Genomic DNA, 19,029 nt, shown 5'->3' with positions numbered 1-19,029 from the left:
GACGCTTATTTATTTTATTTATTTTATTTGTTTGCATTTGTATGGCGCACAGCTACCCAACAAAGGCTTCAGTGGCGTACTATGCTGCGGCATATTTACAGAGCCACGCAAAGCCACTTTGACTTTTCATGGCCTTGTAAGTATGTGCCCTATTCACGCAGAACACTTTGTGAAAGGGACGTTCCATGGATGTTGCTGTGGGTGTTCCCACGCAACAGCCAGAGACATTTTAAGGCATGGGCAAAGTGGGCTCTGGCCTAGGGCCCCAGCCTTTCAGGAGGCCTAAGCATGGTTCGAAAATCCGTTTCGCTCGTGGATTTTGCGGATTTTCGGTAAATTCGCAATCCGCGAGATTCGCGAATCTCCCGCAAAATCCGCAAATCCGCGAGCAGCGGATTTTGCTCGCACTGTTTGCGTGAGTTCGCGGCTTCCCAGTACAACTTCGCGCCCCGCGAATAAGCGCTAAATTGCAGAAATACGATCTTAGCAAAACTGAAACTACTTACCAGGTTCAAAAGTTCAGGCTCATCATTAGTAGCCATTTCCTGTAGTGCTTCCTGAGGGGCCCCTCCAGAGTTCAGTTGCCTACTTGCAACTATTATGTGACCCAGCTCTGAACCTCAGAATAGTTACACATATGCCACAAAGGTCCTGAATTACAGCTAAGGGAGACAAGTAGGAGCCAGGCTGGAAGTTCAAATCCATTAATCAGCCCCTAATTCATTATTGTCAGTTGGGGCAGGGCAGGTGTTGTAACTAATTTTGCAACAATGAAAGCACTTAGCAAGTGCAAAAGATCACTAATCAGGAAGCACTAAGGAAGCAGGTGCCAGCTAAAAAAATATTCTGTGACACATTAATCAGCCCCAAATTAATTCAGGTCACTTGAGGCAGGGAAGGTGTGCTTTGCTTTGCCACAATAATGTACACTGACTGGACAACCAGAGGGTGCTGTGATGAAACAGAGGGTGGCAAGGGTGGGCCAGAGGGTGGCATGAGTAGTCAGAGAGTGGCAGTGGTGACAGAGAGTGGCAGTGATGAAGAAGAGTGTCCCAAACAGGCTGGACACGTAGAAACAACAAGTTCGCAAAACTTGCGACCCGACAGGTAAGTTCGCATTTTGCGAAATTGTACAAAACCCTCGCGAACTGGCAGAAACACGCGCGAACACACAAAAAAAAAATCCGCAAATTCGCGAGAATTCGCGGATTTTGCGAATTGCGAGTTCGCAAATCCGCAAAATTCGCGAACGCGAGATTCGCAAAATTCGCCCATGCTTAAGGAGGCCCCACTGATAGAGCCAGCTCTGTTCAGCAGAGGCTTGCCCTGATGACCTTGAATAATTCTTCAACAGATTATTTTAAATGCTATTTCTCTTTCATTTATTTTTTGATGTGAGGGATGTGTGAAAGTCTATGACAGTCATTTTGCTGAGAAATGTTGTGTTTATATCTTATGCAACATCCATACGTAAAGTTTTTTTAGATCAAAACAGGACCTCATATATTTAAAAAAATGGGAAGAGTCACAGAGAATAATTGCAGTAATATTAGTGAGCTGCTGCTGCGTTACAATATTGAAAACACCCATCACTTTACATTAATATTAGATGTAACATCTTTAGAATTTGGATGACTGTGCCTGTGCACTATCAGTGACCAGGCCAACGAGGGCATGAAGGAGCTGAAGCTGGGCCATTAATTCAAAACTGTTCCGAACAGGGGGCCCCCAAAATGCAATCGTCCCAGGCTCCCAAAATCCTTAAGATGTCCCTGTATGAAGCGTGCCCAGATTTACGAAGAATCATAAACCTGGGAACACATCAGATTGTGGCGTAAGGGAGGTTCAACGAGAAGAAATATCCTTGTTTCTCCTTGCATTTTTCTCTTTCTATGTGTGCTGCAGAACACACATAGAAAGAGGAAAACACCTCTCGCGATTGTTTTTGTGCAAGAAGGGAATCCTTCCTGGACAAAAACAATCACCCCCTACAGCGCACACACCCTTGCACCATGGTGCAAGGGAGTCTGCGATGGCGCATGGTAAGACATTGTGTGCCAGCGCAGCGGAAAAGAACAGGAATGCGCTGTATCTCATACATATGGCACAATATGCCCTTTTCTTTTGACGCAGGGCAGTGCAGCAAGATAAGGCCCTATCCCCCAGATGCATCAAGAACCCATTTTGCTATTCCTTATTAGCGAAAAATAGCGATTCGCTAATAAGGAATAGCAAAATGCTATGCATGAAGAAATCACTAAAAAATAGCAATTTCTTAAAATTCCTTAATTGCGACTCGCAAATTGCGGGTCACAATTAAGGAATACCTCCCCATGCATTCCTATGGGCCCATAGGAATGAATGGAAAGATAATCTCAATTTGTGATTCTGAATTAGAAAATCGCAAATCGAGATTGCAATTTCAAGGATGCCAGGGTGTCAAAAGGACACACTGTTGCACCCCTGACATCTGGATATGGGTACTTCTTGCACACACACATGCCTTAAGGGCATGTTTGTGTGTAAAATGGAACTTTGAAAAATGCACTTTAGTGCATTTTTCAAAGTTTTTGCAAATTACCATGAAGTTCAACTTCATGGTAATTTGCGACCCCTATTAGCGAAATCGCTATTTTTTTTAACTTTAATGCATTGCATTTAAGGAATCTCAATTTGAGATTCCTTAAATGCAAGTAATTGCAATTTTGCGATTTCTTTAATTGCGATTTTTGCTTTTGGGATGATGCATCCCAAATGCAAAAATACCGGTCGCAAAGGGGCAGATTCTGAGAATCTGCCCCTTCGCGAGCAGATTTTACCTTGATGCATCTATGCCTATGTATATTCCACATGCAGCTGAAAACGGCTCCTTTCAAGGTCTCCTAATCTTGGGGGAGGGGTGGAAGAGACATAATTGCAAGGCTGGAACCCCAACTGTGTCACATCTGAGTTTAATGTAACTCAGGAAGAATGAAATACTAACCTAACCTAGCTCCATTCATAGTTGTGATCTTCATTTGACACAGAGGTCACTGCAGCGCGCACTCTTTAACATCCTCCACAACGACAGCTTAAGTAGCAAGCGAGCAAGAAATCTCGATGAAAAGTGAATAAAACAGCGGTGTGTGCAATTTGCCGCACAGGGCTGTTTTTTCCTTGTTTGACTGCTTTCAAACATGGCTAAAATGTGTGGATTGTGATATCCAACGAAATTGCATTTTAAGCGACATTTGTAAAAGGTATTATCAGGCAACGCTTTCTCATTGCTGAGTTTAATGGGATAACTTTCTTTAAATTGGAGGTTTTTGGAATGTCCTTATAAGGTACTAAGTGAAGGTTCTCCAGGCTCGAGTGTTTTACCTGGGGGCGGAAGAGTGATGGGATTTGAAAGACCGGCATTAACTTCTCAGACAACCCATAAGCTTTCCCAGTTGTTCATCACCCGCGCTCAAAATGCCTTTTTTCATTTTTACAAATTGCCTTCGAGACCTTAGCAGTTATCTCAGCTGGCAGAAGATTGGAGGCTTTGGAGAACCACAAGAGATTTAGTGTCACTCCAGTAAACTTCCCTCCACCTAATCATTTTTCTGATCTTTTCGAGAGCACCTGCAAACGTTTTTAAGCTAGTTGCAGGATTTTTCTGCATAGGTCTTGCATTTCTCTGATGCAAGGCCAGGCACAGATTTTGCCATTGCAACTTCTTTTCCATTCTAAATCCTTGCAAACAATATAAATATTTTCTTGAAGTCTACTGACATTTTTTTTAAAGTTTATGCTCTATAAAAGAGGACCCACGCAAACAAATCAAAAGCACATAACTTAAAACGTGTAAAAAAGTTAATGACATTAATTTCTCGTGTCCAGGTATCTTTAATTTTATTATGGATATCACCAAACATCGGTTATTGTTTTTGATTAAACTAGTGGCAAAAAAATGATACATGCGTCGGTTCTGGGATTTTAGGATGTCAAGGTGTAATTGGGGTTTACTGACAAACCCCACTGGCAGTGGAACCGCTGCAAGGCTTCTATGAGCATTATAAAGTCCCCCAGCTGTCGCACCCTAGATGGATGCACTAGTCCTGAACCTATTACCGATACAAGTGATATTGAATGAAGAAGGCCATTAATGAGGGCAATTGATGTATCACAACAGCAAACTTGGGCATGCATATAATTGAGGGACTGAAAAGATTTTGAAATGAGAAAGATGAGATAAATTACGTCTGACGCAACAAATGAAATATTAATGCCCACTAATTATTGGTCCCGTCTGTTCCATAGTTAGTGTGAGCAAATGTACCTTTTACATGGTCACCCCATTTTTCTGCTCAATTTTATGAATGGGTTTTACACTCTGCACACTGTGGCACAGCTGACCAATGCCCAGTGAATGTTCTCTAACCCCCTAAAACATGTACATATGAGCTAATCCCTCATTGGCATATTGGACTATTCTATAAGGCAGCAGTATATGATGTAGAAGCTACACCCATGCCTTGGAAAGTTAAATGTCACCTGTGGACTGCAGCACATGCTGTACCACCCAGTAGTGTGACAAAGAAGACATGGCTTCAGGGCTTCCAATGTAGCCTTGACTGCTGCAGCCCCAACCTGCGGCCGACTTGCCAAAGTAACCCTTTGATAAGGCAAAAACCTCTCTCCAGAAAACTGTTTATGATATAGACAGATATCATTATGAACTCTGACAGCAAACATTTAAGCAGAAATACATGCAATCCGGCTCCAGCCACTTATACCTTTCCTGACCAGTCAGGATTTATTTAAGGGCACTTTACACTACTCACTATATGCACCCTGTGTCGGTCATCCCCCAAATACTTCCTGAATTACCTTCTGCAGCCCTTTTTCTAGACGGTGAAAAAGAATTTGATTCTGTTGAATGGGCCTATATATTTGAAGCATTAACTAGACCCGGTCTAGGCTGATATTTTATTGGGATTAATTCATTGGCTATAAAAACCTAACAGCTGGAATATACATTAATGGGTACATATCGGTTAGTATTCCCAACAGTATTGGCACTAGATAGGCGTGTGCCTTGTCATTCTGTTGATTGCCATTACCATGTAACCCGTGGCCTGCACATATCGAGAACCGCACACCCATCAGATACATATAAAAGGCAAATCATTAATAGTTTTGCTGTAGGGCGATGCTGTACTATAGTTTGTACAGATTGCAGCATGTGATAAAAACCCATTCTTAGAGACACTCTCCAATTTGGGGCATTTAATGGATTCAAGTTTAATAAAGCCATTACCAACAGTTCTGCATTCATGTAATGTCCATTTAAATGGTAAACTGATTGTATTAAATAATGTGCTATCTATCTATCTGTCTGTCTGTCTGTCTGTCTGTCTATCTATCTATCTATCTATCTAACTATCTATCTATGTATCCATATGTATATATATATATATATATATATATATATATATATATATATATATATATATATATATATATATATATATATATACATATATATATATATATATATGGAGATATATAGAAATGGAGATTTAGGGATATATAGATATACATATATATGTGTGGGTGAATATTACCTACTGGTGGTCACTAGCAACTAATTATAGTTAAGATCTATTTTTCATAGGAAAACAGTTTTTTTCTTTTCCCAATAACTTTGGCACAGGTTGATGAATCTTCGCAAAATAAAAATAAAAAAGTGGCAAGGTCCGGTCAGCTTCTGTCTCTAATGTTTCGGGGTGATTCGTCAAGTGGGGGCTGAGAAAAAGGGGGGTCCCAAACCGTATTTTTCCCATGTTAATTTCCATGGGAAACTTTAGACAAAGCTAGAGCCCGAACTGCGGAACAGAATTACACCAAATTTGGCAAAAAAGTAGGTCTTGGTTCAGAAAGAGCCCTTTTTAGGTTTCGGCTACCGTCCCACTGCATAAGCAGTGGGTAGGCGGAGCCGAAATCTTTTGTTAGTAGTATAGGGGGCCTGAACACGCCCCTCTTCTCCATTGGCTGGCCTCGTAAATGCTGGCCAGCCATTGGAGGAGAGGAGCGTCACTGAGTTCAGGGCCCGCCTTGACGCGATTCGGGGGCGTTTCCGTGTCTTTTTTTAAGTCACGCCCTCTCCTCTTCCCATTGGCTGGAATTTTACCTTCCAGCCAATGGGAAGAGGAGAGAACGAAAATACGCCCCCAATCACGAAAATGGCAGTGGTTTCTCCGAGGCCTTTCTGCCTCCGAGAAACGTGGTCGTGGAGGGCTCCTCTCTTGTCAAAGTGTCCTCAGCTGATACGAACAGCTGCCGCTTCCTCTGCTCTCCTCCAACTGTTGCCACCTGCGAGAAAATTAACTGCGCCACGGGCTTCCGACTCACAAGCACCACCGCCTGCAATGTCACGTTGCGTTTTGTGACGGACACGTACTTCTTCCTTGTATGGCTGCTCTGCTCGGGCAGCAGTCCCAAGTTAATATTTAGGTGTTTTTTGGGTTTCTTTTCCCCAGGCTCTTATGCTGCCCGTTTTTGACGTCCGGCTGTAGCGCCAGGAAACCTTTAGTAACCGGCCACCGACAGAGCAGACCACACCCAAGAGTCCGCGTTCACTTCCTGGTGTGCGGAAGCCTAATCCTCTGCGGCAATCATGGAAGGTGCACGGCGTAATCCAGGCCGCGGCGCCTTCGTTCAGGCATCCTGAGTGCCGCTCAACAGCAGCTGGAGGATCGAGCTGATGAGGAGCAGGCGGGATTCCCTCAGCCGTGCAGCGAGGACTCCCAACAGAAAGCGGCGCCGGAGTTGTCCGGTGACGAGCGCGGCGACGAGGAGCAGCTGCAGCACTTGCGGGGCGCTGTCCCCCAAACCAGCCGCGCCTGCCCGGCCTGCCCCCTCCTCAGCCTCATCCGCTGCTCATAAATGGCATCGCCGGGCCCCTGCACCCCGAGCCCCTGCAGCCTCCTGCCGCTGGCCTGCCCAGGGGCATGGCTGCAGTGAACATGATGAACAACCTCCCTGGAGCTGTGCACGTAGCCCCCCCATCCGGCCTCCGGGGGCTCCATCGCACAGGTGGAACAGGTGGCGGTGGCGGCCGCCGCGCTGGGGTCGGCCGTGGGGCAGCTGCAAACTCAGCCCCCTCCCCCCGCAGCTCCCGACACGGCGGCGGCCGCATCACGGTTCCGGGTGGTGAAACTGGACTCTAGCTCTTAGCCCTTCCGCAAGGGCCGCTGGACTTGCACCGAGTACTACGAGCGGGAGCAGCCTGTGGAGGCCCCTCACAGGGTGGTGGAGAGTGTCAGGCAGGCGGCCGAGGAGAGGGAAAGCACCAGCGAGAGCTCGGCCAGCAGCACTCTGAGCCACTATACGGAGTGCGCAGGCCCCGGTCTGCAGCAGGGGTACTCAGAGCCCGGGGCTCAGAGTGCCACCTTGCCAGCACAATCGCACCCGCCTGAAGGCGGCTGTGGACAGCAAAAGCCGGGCTACCAACCTCCATTGAACCCTTCGGCTGGTCATAGTATGGGGGCCATGCCTTCAGTGCACCAACAACCCCCCTATTCACAGCCTGTACAGACTCTGCCCCAGCAGCTCCACTATGCAGCCCAGCAGCAGATTCCCTCTGCCCTCATCGCCATGCCAGCTACTCAGACTACTGTTACAGGGAGCGTGGCTGATTACTTGCAGCACCCCCCATAAGCTGCAGACCTTGGTAGGGCCAGGGCTCCTGGGCATAATCTTTCGGCACACATGCAATCCACAGCCGCACAAGCACAATCCACGGCCTCTGCTATGACTGCTGCACATGCACCCACGATGATGCCCACGTCAGTGGTCACCAGTCAGAATGTGCCCCAGCAAATAAATCTCCCCCTTGCAACGCCTGTCAGTCACAGCGTGGGTCAATCCTTAAATCTGCCCACTGCGTCGCAGTCCAGTCATAATGTGGCAGTGGGTCAGCACTTGAATCTGCCCTCCACGGCGCAGCGAGCACCAGCAGCTATTAACCAAGGAATGCCCTCCGTCATGCAGCAGAGTGCCCCCACTCTAACTGCACCTCTCCTGCAGCCGCTTCAGTCCCAGGGGGTGCCGATGGGCCCGCGGAGCCTTCCTCAGTAACTGGTCATGGCAGCGCAGAAGGCCCCCGTTCCCGCAAAACCCCAGGCTCAAGGATTGGAACCCGTGCTTCAAGGAATGAATAATCAGCAGATCCCGGCTGGCGGCCCAATTGTCCCTGCCTCAGCCGCTGTTAGCCAGATCAGCTTGACAGCTTCTGCTGGTCTGGGCCCCGCACCTGTCATGTCCCAGCCCCCCACTGTACACCCCCCACTGTACACAACAGGGCTCAGGGTGTTGCTCACTATCCTGCCAGTGTACCGGTGTCTCAGCACATACCACACCAGATACCTCTTAAGTTCTGCTCAAATCTTTGCGCCCTCGCTCATCCAGTCAGTGGCAAATCAGATCCCAGATGCAAGGCGTCTCATGGAGCACTCGGTGGCCGGTTTGCCGCAGTCCATCATCGCTGAAGGCATTTCAGGAATAGGTGGTTCAACTTCTTTGGAAGGGAGGGGGTGGCAGTCTAGCGGGTCCGGCTTCTTCCCTTGAAGTCCTTACCTCTGGTCGATGGCGAGGATGACAGGTAAGGTCATGTGATGGCCTTGGTGTACCCTCTACCCTTTCACAATTTGGTTGACTCAGTGATGGCGTGTCCTGTGACTTCGAAAACACTCTCTAGTACTCACCATTTGTGCCTTCTGTTTTGTGCTTACAGTATTGGGGGGAATTGTGCATTTTGCTGTGCATCTTGCTATGCATCATGGTTTTTATCTGAACCCTAATTTAATACTACTATGTTAAAAAAGATTTATACATCGGTTAACTTTGGACGGCACTTTTTGGATGTCCTTAACTCCATTTAAACTGCTTTTAGAAACTGTGTGTCTTAAAGCACAAGTTTCTGTAACTGCTAGGTACTACTGTGTGTTTGTGATGCGACACAAACTTCCAGAAGTAAAGTGCAATTTCTCTTCGACGAATTCCAGGTATTTCAAGCAGGGTCAAGAGTGTCTGAGATGGTAGGGTACAGCTGCCTGTTGTTTGCTCATGAGTCTGTTTTTTCTCCTGAACTTTTTCCTAGTTATTCATTTCTATCCAGGATATGAATCAATGTATTTTCTACAAGGCGTACCTCCAGTTCCCCACCAGCCCAGCTCTCATTCATGAACTCAGACCGGTACTTTATCTCCTCATCCGCTCCTCTCTGACCCCCACCCACCCACCCTCACCTCCACCCCTCATATCTCATCACAGCGCCCGCTCTTTCACCCTCTTTCAGATTTCTCCCTTCGCCTCCACGTGCTCCCTCTGCCCTCTCTCCTCAGAGTGCACGCATCCCTCCTCACCTCCGGTTTCTGGAGTTCCCCTGTTCTCTACTTGTCCCCAGCCCTCTCCCCCATCTTCCATCCCTCTGATCTCGCTTCTCCACACTCTTATCCTCTCCCTGCTCCCCTGGATGTATTCCTCTCTCCTGGTTTCGCTGCTGTTTCTTCTCCCTCACACCCCTCTGTTCTTTCCCTCTCTTCAGTCCTATCTTCGTTCTTTCGCCTAAACTCGCCTCCACCCCCTCTATATATTCTGCTCTGTCTGTACCCTCGCCCCCTCCATCTCCCCTTCGCTTTCTCATGTCCCTCCTTATGCCCTGTACCCATCCCTCAAGCCTTCCCTCCCCCCTCCCCTCTTTGCTGCTGCCCTCAACTCCCCCTCTTCTGTCTCTGTCTGCCGTCTCTTTTCCGGTCAGACCTGTCCCTCTCCCCCTCTGCTCACTGCCCCCCCCCCCCCCGCTTTTGCACTTTCCTTGCTCCCTCTTTCGCCTACTTCTTTTCTTCTCCTGCTCTCACTCTCTCACTCTCTCACACTCTCACACTCACTCTCAATCTGTTCTTGTTCTCCACACCTCTGCTATCTCTCCATTCCATGACCTAGAACCCACTTCGGCTCTCTACCCCCGCAGTTCTCGGCTCTTGCTTGCTCCCGCTGATCTACTGTTTATCAAAATAATAGTTTATCATCAGTTTATTAAACACTATAAACATAAAAAGCATATATTCTCAGTTTATCATAAAAATCGACATCATTTACAAGTTTGCATAATAATTAACGACGCTTCTAAAATTAATGGCAATTTTACAGATAAGCCATCTTTCTCTATTCTTTCTCCGACTGGTCTGGTCGCCTCTGCTCGTCTTCGTCTCGTCTCTCACGTCTCAGTTCTTTCCAATCCCTCTCTGTTGCCTCTCAAATCACCCTCCTTCCGCCTGTCTGTTCCTTCTCCTCCATCACTTGTCTGCCCTCCCTAGACATGCACTGCCTCCCCTTCTTCTTGCGGTGCTCTTTCCCTTCGCTGGTGCTGCTTTCCTCCACCTCTGCTTGCTCTCCCTCTTCGCGCCGGCTCTCCTCTTGGGTTCTCTCCCTTCCCTCCACCCTCCTCCCCCGGCTCTCGCCGTGAGTGGGGGGCTCTGTGTGAGTGGGGGGCTCTGTGTGAGTGGGGGGCTCTGTGTGGATAGCTTTTTTTGTAGGTGGCTCTGTCTGTGTGTGGGTGGCTCTGTCTGTGTGTGGGTGGCTCTGTCTGTGTGTGTGGGTGGCTCTGTGTGTGTGGGTGGCTCTGTGTGAATGACTGTGTGGGTGGCTGTGTATGTGTGTGGCTCTGTGTGGGTGTAAATGCAATAGGTCATGCATATGCGAGCGATTAAGCTATTGGCTTTGTACATGACAATGCCATTTATTTAACAATTAAGCTATTGGTAATGTAAATAACAATGCTATTTATGATTTTTTTTTAAAAACACAAAAAAAATGTCATGAACAATGCCAATAGCTCTACCTTTAATAATGCCGAAACCATTGCATTGTAAATGCTTGTTTTAAATGTCGTAAATCTTTTAGTAGTTTCGGAGAAATTAGAAAAATAATGGGTTCGATATCTGTCCTCCATAGGTAACTTTAGACAAAGCTACAGCCCGAACTGCTGAATGGAATTACACCACATTTGGCAGCAAGATAGTGCTTGCCTCAGAAAGAGCCCTCTTAGTTAAATTATGTAAATCTGTTCAGTAGTTGCTGAGAAATTATAAAATGAAAGTTTCGATATCTGAGCACCGAGGAGGGATCGCGAACCCCCCAGGCACGAGCTTCACTCTGATTGGCTGCTAACACTCCAAACCAGGATGTGTTGGCAGCCATCTTGTGACTCGATAGAACCAAGTCACAAGAAAACAGTAAATCAAATATAAAAAACAAGAAAAGGGGGCAGGGTATAAACACCCTGAATCCCCAGGCCTGCTCAGGGGGTCCCAAAAGGATCTCCAGGGCCAAAACCGGGTCACACTGAGTGCAAGAACCCTGTTAAAAATGAAAAAAAAAAAAAGCACGGTAGGTCGTGCTTTGTTTTTTAAAGCCCCTGGGTGGTCCAGGTCCCAGGGGCAATCCTGATTATTTTAGTGGGTGCCTGTGGGGGCCCCATAGCACCGTGGACTGCCACAACCCCGGGGCTATGTTGATTATGTGCGGGGGACCTTCACTTTGTAAAGAAAATATTGCGTGTGGGGGTCCCAACCCCCCATGCTGCCCTGGGGACAGGATGAGGGGCTCATGGGAACCCAAGCCCTGGGGACCGTCACCTCCCTGGGGCTGTCAAAATTACTTAGTTTGGGGGGGCTTGTGCCCCCCACTCTGTCACGGGGACCACCACCTCCCCGGGGCACTTTGAATTTAAAAAATGGGGGTCCGTTACGGACCCCCATGCCCTGGGGACCACCACCTCCGTGGGGGGTTTAAACATTGGAAAGGGGTCCGATCAGCCCCATCCTGGAGCCATTGATGGCCCTGGGTACCACCACACCCCAGGACCAGCTCCTGCAGTGACCTGGGGGCCCATGGTGGGTTGGTTGGCCCCCCGGGACCCTCAGGAATCAAGGGGACGTAATTCCCCAATTTACAATGTACCAGGGGGTGTGTTTGCATAGTGGTGCAGGTAGGGGCAGGCCTGATATTGCAAGTGTGCACATCCCCTGGTGCTTTGTAAATTGGGGATTAAGTCCCCTTGAATCCTGAGGGTCCCTGGGGGCCAACTAGCCCACCAGGTACCTCCAGTAAGCGCCACAGAGCTGCGTTGCAGAGAGGTGGTCCGAGGCCATGCCCCTTTTTACACCTCTCTGCAACGCAGCTCTGTAGCGCTTACTGGAGGTACCTGGTGGGCTAGTTGACCCCAGGGACCCTCAGGATTCAAGGGGACTTAATCCCCAAACCTACAATGCACCAGGGGGCGCATTTGCACAGTGGTGCAGGGAGGGGGCGGGGCCTGCTATTACAAGTGTGTAAATTGGGGAATTAAGTCTCCTTGAATCCTGAGGATCCCTAGGGGCCAACTAGCCCACCTGGTACCTCCAGTACGCACCAAAGAGCTGTGTTACAGAGATGTGGTCTGAGGCCACGCCCCATTTTACACCACTCTGCAAACATGGTTTCTGGTGCACTGCTGGTGGGGCCATGAGGTCCTCTTGTGTCCTGAGGTTTAATGCAGAATCCCATCTGAACACACCCTGTTCTCAGCAACACTTTCAGAATGCCCACCTAGACCCAAGCTCTTTCCAAAACCCCTAGTATGAACCCTGGCTCAACAGAGAGGATAGTAAAGTTGAAACAATTTTACAACCCATTCTTTTGACATCAGAATATAACTCAAAGGGCCAGCACAACATACTCAATAAATGGAAAATAGTAAGGCTTCTTCACTCACTTGGTGCCTTGATATCTTTTAACTCCCAGAGCATGGAGTCAATTGAGCTTGTGGAAGGAGCTATAATGCCTTTCAAAGAATCAATGAGAGTAACTTGGGCTAACCTTAAATAGCCAATAGGGTTCAGAGTTACAAGGATCATTTTACAGCATGGGCAATATAATGTCATGGTGGGTTATGTGGAACCTCTAACTCATCCATCCACCACTGCCACATACTCAATTTTTTTATTCAAAGTTGATTCTTAAGGCGAATCAGGGATACACAAACCCCAACCCAATTACTGACTATTTAAGTCCGCTGGAACCCTAGAGAGACAAGCAAGCATAAAGAAATGTTAATCTTTGGAACAAGAATATGGAAAAGACTGGAGCTGGCTGACTACTACGCTATATTAAACTGCCTCACAGTGGGGGTAACAGTATTTAACAACTTAATCAGGAAGCAGGTTGTTCAAATTGTTAAAAATGCTTTAATGGAATGTAGCTGGGCTGGCTACACTTCTAAATGACGTACACTCTTAGGGGCTTATTTATTAGCCTTTGCATCACTTTTGCGCCGCTGGTGCGTCATTTTTTGTGACGCACCAGCAGGGTAAAAAATGCTCTATGTTGCGTCATATTTACAAAGTGACACATCCAGGTAGATGCGTCACTTTGTAAAACCCTGCGCCAAAATATACCTGCGCCAGGTATAATGTATGCAGGGTGGGCGTTCTGATGCAAGTAAGCCTTGTAGAAGTGAATCTCATAGATTTTACTGCATCACTTCTAGGACGCAAATGTGTCATTATCTTACGCATGCCACAGGCACATTTGAAATGGGACTTGCCCATGTGAAATAACCCATTGATGGAGTTGCTTCACTTTTGTGACACACTCCAGCAATGCGTCATTTTTGTGCCGACAGATACGCCAGAAATACTGACATATCTGTAACTCATTGCGACATGATACGTTATACTGTAAATATGACACATCCAGCATGTCTCAAGGATGGCGCAATTAAAAGTGACGCATCGCTGTTTTCAAACAGCGATGCATCACTTTTCATAAATGAGGCTCTCAGTCTTTTCTTTCCTATAATGATATAATGTGTATTCAGGAATCATAGTGCTGTAATCCTTCTCCCGTTTTGGGCTTCTGGGGTTTTTGTGTCAATGCTTCAAAACTGCATTTAAGTAAGGGAAGAGCCAATGGGGCATGGGTATCTACGTATACAACAGCCTCAGATGCGCCACTAATAATATAGACCTTGTTTGCAATAATCTCCAGGCACTACACTTACCATGGCACACTTGAGGGAAAGAAATATATTCTCTCCCGCTAATAAACATTAATCTCTATCCAGTCAGTATAAAGAAGCAAGTTCTATACAGCACCTGGAGATGTTTGCCCAGTTTTAACTCGTGATTTAAATCTTATCCTGGCACAAAAACTGATCAGGGATTCTTTTCATACATACGCAGATATTTGCTATGAAATTCCGTTGGTATGTTTTGTGCATCAAAAGCATGCACTCAGAGATCTTGACTTCGTAAGTCACTACAATCATTTGACTGACGCTCTCTGAATGAAAGGTTCTCCGCTGACAAGCCCCACAATGAGCGTCGCCCCACTGTTCCGCAAGCAGTAGTTAAAATGCTAATAACCAACATTATTATCATTTTAGTTTTCCGTTTCCTGTTGTGGGGTGGGGCGGGGCTGCTCTGCTGACAGAGATGGGCTATGGAGGGATGATAGACCTGGCATCTTTGGCGTGGTTTCCCCCTATCTTTTTGCCTCTACCTCCTGTATTCTTGATGCTGTGCTGGATTTCGTTTTTGCTGGTTTAGATGCTTTGGGCACTTTGCCACTGCTGTCCAGTGTCAAAGTGCAAGTGCTCCCTGTGTAAATTGTTATTATGATTGGTTATCCATGATTGGCATATTTGTGTCACCCAGAAGTCCCTAGTAAAGTGCACTGAGTGTGCCAGGGCTGGTGATAACAAATGCTACTAGTGGGCCTCCAGCACTGATTGTGCCACCCACATGAGTAGCCCTAAAATGGTGTCTCAGGCCTGCCACCGCAGTGCCTGTGTGCAGTCTGCGAACTGCCATGTCCTCCTGGTCAGTGTCCCCACTGGCCAGGCCTAACCCTTCCCTTTCTGTACACATTGGTCACCCCTATGGAAGGCCCAAGGTATCCCCTTGGGCAGGGTGCAGTGTATGTGAAAGGTAGCGCATGTACTTGTGCAGGTGACATGCTCTGGTAGTGAATTACAGCCATTTTCGTTTTTCACTATTGTAAAGCTATCTTGCTCCATAGGCTATCATGGGGGATGCTGGCTACAGTGGCTACCAGCATATCTTCCCATAGGAGCAAGATAGGAGATAAGAGTCAGGTATACCTGAAGTCAGAATTTAATACCACATCTTTTAGGAAAGGTTGTTTTTAAATCCTGTGTTTGAGAACGGCACTTTTAGAAAGTTGCTGTTCTCTTGTCTGACCCTTCTGTGTGCCTTGGCCTGTTTGTGAATTGACTGTCTGGTTTGTCAGTGACAGGGGCTGGTAGGCTCCCAGAGTCTGAGTCGGCCATCTCTGGGCTGAATAGCTCCATCTGCATCTAGAGTAGTGGGAGGGGGTGTCACCTGGGCCTGAATAGGGCTGTTCCTGCCTTCCACAATGCTGGCTCCACCTGATGCTGGGCGGCTGACGACCCTGACCCTCTCTCTGAAAGGAAAGGAGAGGCCAGGAAAACAAAGTGTTAAACACCCAGAACTGTCTCAGAGCCCTCCTGCACGAAGGGATCAAAGACTTTTAGGGGTATAAGTACAGGACCCCTGACTACAGAAAATTAGATCATCCTGGAATCAAGAAGAAACCTCTGCCAAGGAAAATGCTGAAACTGAAAAAGGTAGACTATCCTGCTGTTGCTCTGCTGGACTGACCTGCTGTTGCTTTGCTGCCAAGGAGAGGGGAAGGACTTTGTTTTTGGTGCTGTATCCCCTTGCTTGAAGGAATCTCCAAGGGCCTGAGAAGCGCTGGCTCCCTGTTAAGAAGCCCCAGCAGCAAAAGGACTTCACCCCCAGCTTCCCTGAACTCTTCTGAGAGAGTTCTTTCCGTCCTAGACGGGCCAGGTCAGTTGTGGTGCCTCTGGAAGTTGTACCTGTGTTGGGAAGCTGGAAACCAACCTTTTAAAGACTTTCTGCAAGTTTTGTCGCATCGCTCGCTTGCGGAGCGCATCCCCGTCAGTGCGAGGAAATTCCCGCCGCTACGAAGGCCGAGATCGTCGCAGCGCCTGTTGCCGCTGCCAGAGTTGTAGCATCCTTCGTTTACGGTACGCACCAGACCGGTGCAGGAAGATTACCATAGCTGCGAGTGTCGTCGCAGAGCCTGTCATCGCTGGGTGAGATCGTCGCACCTCTTGCTTGCGGACCGCATCACGTTGCTGCGAGTGTCGATGCAGAGCCATCTCATCGAGGAGCTGCAAGAAGAAGATCACCGCTTGTCCGTGCATCATCACCCAGGAGATCATCGCAACTCCAAAGATCATCGCATCATGCCTTTGCAAGCTTCTTCACTACGGAACCTCTGCACCGGAAACCCTACAAGGTATCGCATCCCTCACCATACAGACCGGAGTCAACGCATCACGCAATCACATGTACTTAAGAGGCGGGCACCGGACTTTGTCTTATCTGTTTTCACTGTCAGCCTCTGAGAAAGAATTAGAAATTCGAAATGCTTCAGGCAGCGGTGGACCCGCTGTGAAAGAGATCGGGTGTCTGGCGTCCTTCGTACCTTTTCAATAAAGGAGTTTAAGCTTGTAGCTCCTTGTTGTCTATTCGTGTGCCTCTCTAATGTGGGACACAAGCTGGAGCTTTGATTTTAGGTGGCGGTCCAGCCACAGAGAGAGCACCACCCCAGGAACTAAGGGGGCCACGGGGGATTGTATCTAGTACCCCCCATATGTGGAGTAACGACAAAGGATTTAGAAGAAAACTCGCCCGCTGAGACTCGCCCGCGGGTTTAAAATATTTCAGCAGAACATTGTAGGCACTTCAAATGGAACGTATTTCCTACCGGGATTCCAACTCCCAGGAGTACTTGCGCAGCATCATTATGAACTGCCCATTGGAGGGCGTGCAATCACATGTACTTAAGAGGCGGGGACCGGACTGTGTCTTATCCGTTTTCACTGTCAGCCTCTGAGGAAGAATTAGAAATTCGAAACGCGTCAGGCAGCAGTGGACCGGCTGTGAAAGAGATCGGCTGGCTGGTGTCCTTCGTACCTTTTCAATAAAGGAGTTTAAGCTTGGAGCTCCTTGTTGTCTATTTGTGTGCCTCTCAATAGTGGGACACAAGCTGGAGCTTTGATATATATATATATATATATATATATATATATATAACACTTGTGTTTCTGTTTTCACAGCGCATTTGCATTTTAAGTGTTATCATAACATGTAGTATTTTTACTATTTTCTTTGCGCTGTGATTTGCACACCCACAGTAATTGGCTAAGCCAACTGCACTAGCACTTTAAATTTCTGCCACCGCCCTCTGGGGCACCATGTGACCAAGGCCTCTGCGAGGCTGAAACGTTATGCTGTCCGTTGCAGAATAAAACTTTCACTCACGGAAAAATTGGGTCTCCTGTTCTTTGGCGGCGCTGCGGTAGGATCGAGACTACGGCGTTGTTTGCAAGAACCTGTGTGGATTTGTTAGCCGGTTGAGTGCTTCTCCCGCGCTGTGAGACCCCTCCTTCATGAAGTGGCTACGCGGCAGGAAGCCGTAACCTCTGGTGAACCAGAGGTGTTTGTTTCTCCTGTTTGGGAGAGACCGCGAAGAGCCCCGGGATACCCGCCTACATTGCCGGTTCAATAGCGGATCCGACGCGGTTCTGGGACGGCTGTCTCAGGTTCGCGTTGTTTGAACTTTCTAAAGAACGTGGCGAGTCTTTTTGGGACACATCCCGTGAAGGAGTATGTTCCATATTCGTCGGCGAGGGGCATTCATCTACCTGCCGACGAACAGTGAGTAACGCATGATTGCGCGTTTGTAATATTTCATCTCAAGCAACATGGCAGCTGGCGCAAGAAGAGGGAGGGAGGTGGCAGCCCTCGATGTATTTGATAATTCCCCGGCTGGGGGGTCGCACGTGGCAGGATCCACGGAGCAAACATCCGACAGTGCCCCAAATCTTCGTGAAAAATTTAAAAAACTTGAAAAATTTACTAAACGTGAACAGGCCAAGTGGTGGGAGCACCGCTCCCTGAGCAGATATCTTGAGGTCGACCGCATACCCAGGGGGCTACGAGTAATGCTGGCCCCAAGCTATGACCAACCCGACCCTGAAATGCTCAGAGAATGGGCCGAATGCAACTTGGATTCCTCCAAAAGACTGGTTCAAATCTTGGTACGCAATGCTGAATCAGACCGTATCAAAATACAGAAACAGATCGATGAGCTGAACACAGAGATACACAGCTTGGGCAAAGACAAAGTTGCGGAATGTCAAAAATTAAGAGAGGAAATGATGGTCCGAGTACAAAAGGAGGAAGATACAATTATAAAAAGGAAACAATACAAATTCCAGCGCGATAAAAATGACTATCTTGAGGGGCGCATTTTTACATTTGCGCGCAAGTACGACGCTAGGAAATTGTCTCAGCCTCCCAAGGCCCGCAGACCTTCTACTAATGATGGGGTTCAGAGAACAGTTTCACCGGCCAGTTCATCTAATGCAGACCTGAGTTCCAACATCGACAGTGGGTCGGAATATGAGGCAGGCAGAACCTGGTCAGGGTTGGTGTTTACTCGGTTCACCCTGGCACAGGAATTGGAGTGTGTGAGTCAGGACAGACGAGACACACTACGGCCCAGGGTGGACCCTCAAGCAGCCAACAAAGTCCCAACGCAAAACGGAGAGAGCGCCGCAAAGCAAACGCAAGGCGCAATACCAAAACGCAAGACCTACAAAAGACAGTGGAGCAAAAAGAAACAGCAATAGAGGTGCCAGTTGCTACAAACTTCTCTGTCATCAATCTCACTCCTATGAAACTTTCGCCTTTGGAATTGAAGACTCTTTCCATGGGGCTGTCCTTTTGTCCCCCAAGGAACTTCAATTATGAAGATACACGCATTGATTTGTTTAAGTTCACGCGAAAGCTCAAATTGAGGAAGCATTTTGCAAGCAACAAATCCCGATAAGCAGAAGTGAGAACTGATAAGAGCGACCCCAATAGTCCAGACCTCATAGCT

The 19,029-nt window shown here is 47.7% G+C and overlaps 1 protein-coding gene and 1 pseudogene across 2 annotated transcripts in view; both read left to right on the top strand.

Annotated features, from left to right (window-relative positions):
* Nucleotides 1–19,029, top strand: part of LOC147708865 (muscarinic acetylcholine receptor M3-like) — an 880,867-nt gene that overhangs the window by 241,038 nt on the left and 620,800 nt on the right. The gene's annotated exons all lie outside the window — the stretch shown is intronic.
* On the top strand, nt 2,033–8,633 carry LOC147708866 (TSC22 domain family protein 1-like; annotated as a pseudogene).

This window comes from Lissotriton vulgaris, chromosome 6 (assembly GCF_964263255.1).
Source record: "Lissotriton vulgaris chromosome 6, aLisVul1.2, whole genome shotgun sequence".
In the NCBI taxonomy this organism is placed as follows: domain Eukaryota; kingdom Metazoa; phylum Chordata; class Amphibia; order Caudata; family Salamandridae; genus Lissotriton; species Lissotriton vulgaris.
This window is presented reverse-complemented; position numbering and strand designations above follow the sequence as displayed.